The 8,300-nt window shown below is 40.4% G+C and overlaps 1 protein-coding gene across 2 annotated transcripts in view; it reads right to left on the bottom strand.

Moving 5' to 3' along the window:
• Nucleotides 1-7,686, bottom strand: part of NYAP2 (neuronal tyrosine-phosphorylated phosphoinositide-3-kinase adaptor 2) — a 152,818-nt gene extending 145,132 nt beyond the window's left edge. Inside the window, exon 1 of one of the 2 annotated variants that reach the window (XM_063338539.1) lies at nt 7,140-7,686. The gene's annotated coding sequence lies outside the window, so the exon portion shown is untranslated. Of the gene's footprint in view, nt 1-6,398 lie in introns of both variants that reach the window. The other variant, XM_063338538.1, reaches the window with a different exon arrangement.
• Nucleotides 7,687-8,300: the final 614 nt, after the last annotated feature.

Raw genomic sequence — 8,300 nt, forward strand, 5'->3', positions numbered from 1 at the left:
CAAAGCAATTGAGAACACAGAACAGCATTACTTGAGACAAGAGGAGATAAAAACCAGGTGTCTCCTCTTCCAAGTGATGCAGATCCGTCCAGTTATACATTGTTCAAATCCCAAAAACATTTTCTCCCACCCCTTCCCTTCTCCTAATGCCCTTCAGTTGCAGCAACACTGACCTCCCTGAACAGCAGTTTGAATTGGACTGAAAAGGCTTCCATCCCAGGACAACAGGTTCTTTTTGCAATTTAGATAAAGCTGCACCAGAGCACATCATTAGATAAAACTCCTATTCTGCAGGATATTCCAAAGTTCAGGTGAAAAATACTGTTCTATTTTCTTGAACAAAAACGTTAAAAATTTTCTTTAGTTTCAAAGTCTGGAAAGAAACATTGTGAAATAGTTTCCTATACTTCTTAGTAACATAGATTTGAGCCCATAAGGTCATCTGTTGCCCAACAGCTTGTTAGCTTGAAGCTGGGACCTTCAGAACTCTAAAGTCCTTGAATTCTCCAAGCTTCTGTATTTCTTCCACAGGTATGGCAGACACTTGGATTTACCTCCAGCTAAGCAGCATGGAGCACAGACACACTTAAATCCCTAGGTCACTCCTGGCTCCATGGTAGACACCCCAGAAGCTCTCAGAAAGGCCCTAAATGTTTTCCACTCAGCAGCAGACACCCTGAGAGTCACGAGAACTCTAGTGTATAGACACATCAGTAAATACTACAGGTGACTAAAGGCAAGGTATAATTTCAAGAAACACACTGGCTAAATTCTATACAACCAAATTAACTACTGGTTTAATAAGTAAAATAGAACTTCAATAAGACAGAATAATGCCATCCTCTTATTTTAAATACTGATTACTGTAAGGTCCTGAGAATTATGATCTTGAGTGGCATTATCCTCACACAGCCCTGTGAGGGGGGTCCTCATCTTACAGACGAGGCAGAGGGTGACTGACGCACTGGCAAACGAACTCAGCTCTCTAAGGCACATTTGCTTCTTCACTACTAGAGCATTCCTCCCTTCCCCGAAGAAGGGTGGTGTGACTTCTCGGAATCAGCCTGAGAACGGATGCCAGCCCTGCAACTAGAAGTGATCTTATTGAATAGGCAACGAGTATCCTGTCTGCACACAGATTTTAGGGGTAGAGTCCTGTGAAACCAGGAACAAAAGTGTTTCCTCCATTTCCTAATATACTGCCATATTTCTAATCTTTATTACACTGTTGGACAAGCAAAATTCTGATCAGGGTAGACACTGGCTCTAAAAAAAAAAAAAATAACAACAATTAAAAGCTCTTATTGAATCTATCAATCCACCCTGGGCCTTCAGGCACAGCCCTAAACATGAGAACAGAATGCTTTTACATCCACGGAGTAAGCAATCTGCAAGACATGAAAAGAAAAGAGAAATATTTTTTCCCTTCTTTAAATTTTTTCCCTGTTTTTCATCACTTGAAGTGGCAATGGCAAGATGCAGCTGGTTTCAGGCAGTTAATATTTTAAAAGGACACCAGGTTTTTTTTTTCCCCTTTGTTCTGTGTCTCTGTATCAAAATTATTTCTGTACAATTGTAACCTGACTGTTAAAGTCATGAAGATTCAAAAGATGCAAAGGGTCTGCTCCTATCACCTCTTCAGCCTCCCAAGACAACTTTTTCTATCAACTAAGACTGAACATAAGCACAAGGCTGATGCTCAGGGTCACTAAATTATCTTAAAGGATTTTCAGGCATGGGTTTAGGTATCTCCTACCAATCCCTGCAGGGTAAAACCAGTGAGGGAGGTCTTAGTGTAGCCCAACATGCAAGTTCACACAGCTTTCATGCTGGAAGTGGTTAGAAGTCCACTGGGTTGCCATATACATTGAGCTATCCTATATAGTCATCACAAGCATCACAGTATCTGCAAAGGAGTGAATTGGGAAGCTGGCAAAGAGCTAAACAGATTCTGTCAATGCTACTGATGCTCCAGTAGACGTAATTTTAGACCAATTCCTAACCTTTCTGATTAAGAAAAGTAAATCTAGATACCATAGCCCCTTCCTGGGGGTCTCTGTATACAGCATGAAGACTACCTGATTAAAACCAATGCTAACAAACAGCATAGTTGGCTCTAACTCCACTGTCTCTAAATTTCTCAAATGGTATCCGCTTTTTGATGCTTCAAATCTGGGCCATTTCCCCAGTAGATTTTTATTTCACTCTTTGGGGTTTTTTTTGGTCGCCCCCCCGCCCCCCCCCAAGTTGGGACTTCTAGTAAAGCCTAGTTTCTGCATATATTGAATTAAATTCAGATAAACCTGTACAACAGAGAAACCCCACCCTAGCGACCTTAATGGCAGTTTTGCCATTGATTTCTCCAGGGATCAGATTTTACTCCTGAAGTATAAAATGGAATTTTATACTGAAGATAACTTCAGCAGGCTTTCAATAAATGGGGTTCTGATCCATTTTTCACAGAGACATAAAGAACTTGATCTGCTTAACACCCTTTTTTATGATAACAATACTGCATTTGTTTCCTCATTGTTTCCCTTTCCTTTTTGAGGTCAAAAATGAGCTGATACTTAAGGATATGCTGAGTCTCCTTTTATTATGAAATTTATTTTTCATACGAGAGGATAAAGTCATTCCAATTGGACAAAGACTGAAATAAAAAAGCCTTTATTCTGCTGCACGCACTGACCAGATACTTTATACACTGATTTATCACTGATGTTGTCTATTATTGAATTCATGTAGAATGACAAAGATTTACACACTATTTAATAAACTGATGAAGACATATTCTTTGTCCTAACAGGAGTCCAATCCTGCAACAGTACAGAACAACTGTAGCTACTGACCTCCTCCTGTGACTGTTGATGCTTGCATGCTTGCGACACCAAATTCAGTTTGGGATACTCCTGGACGTAGAGCTGGAAGACTCCCAGATATTTCAAAATTTTGAATCAGCTCTTATGGCATTAACTCTGAAAAGCATCTATACCAGTAGCAAGCATTTTCTGGATCAAAACCTGCGTATCTCCTGCATGCATGGTATTTTACAGACTCGTTGCATTTACTAATATTGGACAGTTGTACGGGCCACACTTAAGCAGGGAAGAAAAATGCAAACAGCTAGGGCAAAAAGCTTAACTAATCACTATAAACATTTTTACAGTATTAGTATTCCTCGTACGGCACACTAGGACCGATTTTATTTACAGGTATTAATGCCACTTCGGAGATACCATGTTACCTTAATAAGTATGCTTTGTAATTGCCCATCAAGTCCCATGCACTGCCTGCTTGTCAACTTCCTTGGAAAATGTGTGGACAGCATTAATCAACTTTTGATCAAAGGTTCTGCTGACTGGTAAACTCAGGTAGTGAGCAATTCCTAGCCATCTGCCAGAGCAGATACAAGTACAAGCAAGTGTTCTGTTTGAGTACATTTATAATTGATTAAAAATATGCAAATGCAAGTTGTTAAATAAGTGATATAAGCTGTAGGTGAGGCACCACCATTTTGGTACACTTAACATGCACACTGTGGTCAGGGATTTTGTTATCTGGTAACAAGGACCATACAGGGTCACCTGTATATTTGCAGTCAAATTGTTTTCAAAGCATTTGTTTTCTGAAACCAAGCAGCCCTAGAAAATTGTAACAGGAAGTTGCTCCATTTGTGAAATTCTTTTGACACTCCTTTCTCTTCCCCTCCTCATTGTGAAGGAACAGAAAGACCCCTGGATTTTAGCTATTGAAGTCAACGTACTGAGAAGTCAACAGAAACTGATTGGAGGAACTTTGTTGTAGTGTTCACTGAATATGAGCAGTTTTGGAAATTCACCTGTGTGCAAGGACACAAAGAAGGAGTTCTCCAACATGTTCACTTTGCCTCTTAAAGGTCAAACTAACACAGTGTGAAACCTTACTGAGAAAAAAAATGAACGCGCAATCATGCTTGCTGGCACCTGTCTCTTCAGGTATCCCCACATCAGAGGGACATTGGCAAAGAAGCAGAGAGCAGCTCGCAGGATTGGGTTTTTTTCATTTTTTTTCCCCTTCCCTGCCAGTGCATCTGGTTTACTGGCAAGGGCAAGCAGTCCCCTTACTAGTTTGCCTAGAAATATTTACGTAACTAAATTCAAGATCTTTGTATTGATTCAGACACAATTTCTATGTGAGAATAATGCATTGTGCTTCAGAAGACTGTTGCATACCTTACTTCTAATTTAACTGTTTGCTCTGCTGCCAGTGTACAGCATTCTTGCTCAAACCCACCTCCTTTTCATATGATCAGTGTGCAAAAATATTGAATTCAGAATATGAGGAGTAATCAACTCAATATCACAGTATCAAAGCAGCCCTATATGTTAGTATTCAGACATGCAGTTCTCCCTGTTATTCATGAGGATCCCCAAAATACCAGTTGCTTTTCAGCATGCTTGACAGCCATAAGCTGCAGCTGTGCTGCATTGAAAATTGGCAGTCCTGACATTAAACTGAAGGAGCTTTTTGAAGTAATGACAAAGGCACTGATTGCCTTCTTGCAAACCAGAGGGATTTTTTTTTTTTTTAATTTTAACATAAGAAAACAGAGCTTGTAAATACGAGAGTGGGGTTACCCAAAGTCCTGAGTCCAACCCCTAATTTATAAAGGTCTACACACCTCTCCCATCCTGCCTGTCTCCCTTCCAAATACTACCTCCTCTCTTTGATAACACATCTGCTTTCACATTACTTGTCAATTCCCTCCACTGAATTTGGTATAACAGAAAGATTCTGCACAAATCAAGGATGCTAACCAGCCATTCAACCCTCGAGTTTGAGCTGTTGCATTCTAGTTTCTTGCGAGGCAGTAAGAGCAAAGTAGACAGACCAGCCATATCCGATTTTCACAAACTGCTGACCACAGCAGCACTAATAAGGACCTAATGGTATTGGGTGTACAAAGAATACTTTCACTGCAACCAAGAAAAATTCAGTCACGGAAAAATATACTAGAGACTACTTTGCAGAACTCAGTCTCTTATCATAACTGAGCCTTATACCAAGCGAGCTTCGAAATACCCAAACAGTCGAATGTGATGAGACAAATTACTAAGAAATTCTTAGAGTTGCATTCCCTGCTCATTCTTAACAATGAGCTGGCATTGCTGTTTTCACACAGTGATGTATTAAATTCTAATGTCAAAGAGGAAAGACCTTCTGAAACAGGTTGCAAGTTTCCTACTATATAACATTTGACAACGCTTTATGCAGATATTTAAAGAAGAACCACTGCACTCATTCGGAAGTACAAAACAATACTTTGTATTTTGACTGGGGTTACAGATTATATACCTTGTCCTCATTATACAGCACAGCATGAGCTCTAGCACCTAGGTGAAATCACTGAAGCTAAGTAGTACTAAGCCCTTCACTTAAAGAGGTTAAAAGTGGCTCCTTCAGTAGAATAAGAATGCTACTGCATGGGTTTAAAGAAATAGTCCATTTCTATAGAAGTCCCACCCTTCATAGGTGAAAGTTATGCTCCCTGTAATTTTAAGAACTGAAAAAAAATACCCTAAGCCTTGAATTTTGGCTCCCTTGCTAGTGCCTTCTGAAAAGGAAAAAGATTTTTGCTAACAATGACTCCTCTATGACTCCAGAACGTAAAGAACTGTTGTTTACTTTGCAATACAGCAACACTTTTATCACTTTTATCCCCTGAGGGGATCACTTTTATCCCCTGCTTCCTTCTAACCACACCGATGTCAGACAATTACAAATCTAGATTCAGAATGGCAAGCAGTTAAATGCAATTATGATATTTTATCATCCCAATATTATGTGGAAGACTTATGAATAACAAGAAATAAAACCACACAATGCACATAGGCATATACACACACATTCTGTATGCAAACAAGAGTGTATTTGAACTCAGAAGAAAGAATCAGCGTCTCACTGATGGATGTAATTTTTTTTCCTCCTCAAGAAAATGAAATGGAGATTTCACTACCACCAGCATCATGTGCATCATGTTAAGATGCTGTAAAATATTAATGGTGCAGTGGGTCTGATAATTTCAAACATCTATATTAGTTACTTATTTCAATTAATTCATCAGAAAATAGCAAAGAATGTTTTTAATTATTTAACAGTGCTTTTTATGAACAAAAAAATCCAGCTACAAAATGTCTCTATTACAAGCACAATCAACATGTGAAGTACAAAAAAATAACCAAATAGACTTCAGCTTTTAGTTTAGCAATGGCTTGATTAATACCTCCTAAAAATACATGCAACTTCACCATTACGCATTCTGACTACTCATTATTTCATTTGATAATACTATTTTTTCATTCTAATTAGCACCATATTTTGTTAGCATGCTCATATAATGTATTAAAATATGTACGTACCAAAATTTAAGTCCACGGGGACTGCTAAGTGCAATAATCAAAGGTGACTTTTGCCTGTAAAAGCCCTTTCCTGTGGTTATCTCAGTGCAGTCGGAAGGGATATTTCAGCACCATAAGAAACAGATTTGCAGTTAGGCTCAGTTTTTTCTTCAGTTAAAGTGCATTAAATCTTGTTGGCAAAATTGCCCAGATTGTAGAATTCGACATCACTATAAGTCAGTGTGTTACGTTACAGATCTTCTTAACATACGATTAAAATGGCATGGAAAGTTTGGCTTTTAAAAAATGCAGTGGCAAGAGAAGACAGGTGCTTGCTTCTTTAAATCCACATTCAGAGAAGAGAGGGTACAGATAATGGGAGGGTATAAACAACACCCTGCTTTGAGGTCCAGCAGAGAAGAAACTGGATGATTTTTACCCACTTTACAACATAGAAGATTACAGCACCATCATATGCACTAACACAGAGATTTCTAAGGTGCCTCATTTGAATATGTTCCGTGGAGACAAAAAGAACAGAATATAAGGAATAGAAAACATCCTATCCAAATGGCTTCTTGCAGCAGGAAAGATGCTCGCTCTCTCATTGCCACTTAGAGAAGGTCTGAGGCAGTCTAGCTTGTGGCATCGTCTGTCTCTCTCTCCCCCGTGACTACAGGCAGGCTTGCTCTTCCCAGCTGCCTTAGTCTGTTGATGCTGCTGTTGATTAATCAGGGATTCTCAAACAAAGAGCAAGCCTACCTTCGGGTGCCAGCAGGACTGTGGGGCTCCTCTCCTGCTGCAATCCGGCTGCCCTGACCCCCCGCGCAGCCAGCATCCTAGCACCTCGGACAGCTCCCCCGCGCTAGGCCCATTGGCGGGGGCGGGCGGCGGGAGCGGGGACGCGCCGGGAGCGGGAGCGCGGCGGCTGCTTCTGTCCTCGGCTCCGGCGGCTGGGGCGCTCGGCAGAGCCTCTTAGCTAGGCAACTGGCTCTCTCTTATCTCCACTGCACTCAGGTCTGATTAGCAAGTCATCCAGTGAAAAAAAAAATCTGCATGAACAGCACTGTACATCACATTTAGTCTATAGGTAGGAAAGAATATGAAACAACGCCCTTCCCCCCTCCTTCTCCCTTCCCCAAAAAAAAGAAATTGTTCTTCCACGGAGAATGTGTAAGTTAACCTTTAGCCCATGTTATGGCTCAAGGAAATGAGCAGCCACTTAAAAGGAACATCTAAGCCTCAGTTTGATACCTCATATTGATGTATCTTTTGCACTCACCCTCACTGAAAGCAGTGCAAGGCACACAATTACTGCTGACGCAGATTAGACTGCTGCTTGGGGAGGGAGGGGAGGAGCTTCTTAACCTCATCAAAACAACCTCCCACCACCTGCTCCCATTGCACGAGAACAAAACTATGCTACTCGGACAGAATGCATGTGACATTTGCGCTGTTTTACTTGTATTGATACGAGATGCACACTCTGGAAAGAAGCATTCTGTTTGAGAAGCATTCAGAGTGAAACCACACAGTTTTATGCTCATCCAGAATTCGTGAGTGTAATGGCTTGGAAGAAATCACTTCCTTTTTCCTGAACTGGATCTGTCTGTGTTATAGCTCCTCCTTGCAGAATATGTGCAGTTTTGCTTTCTCTCCCCCAAACCTGCAGCCTGGACACAAAGCAAAAGCATTCACTCCCTGCGTAAAAGCCTGTTAAAAGGGAGATGTCTGAATGCGCACAGAATGTGTTACCCCATTGTTAAATGCCATTTCATTCTTCCTCTTTTCTTAAGTTACAGGCACATTTTTCTCTTACATAAATCTTGATTCTGATGTTACAATAACAGTTGAATTTATTTCTGAAACTAATAACAGAAGTTATAGCCATGGAATAAAGTCCTTTCAAAGAAACGTATGTTC

Source organism: Chroicocephalus ridibundus, chromosome 6, assembly GCF_963924245.1.
Source record: "Chroicocephalus ridibundus chromosome 6, bChrRid1.1, whole genome shotgun sequence".
Taxonomy (NCBI): domain Eukaryota; kingdom Metazoa; phylum Chordata; class Aves; order Charadriiformes; family Laridae; genus Chroicocephalus; species Chroicocephalus ridibundus.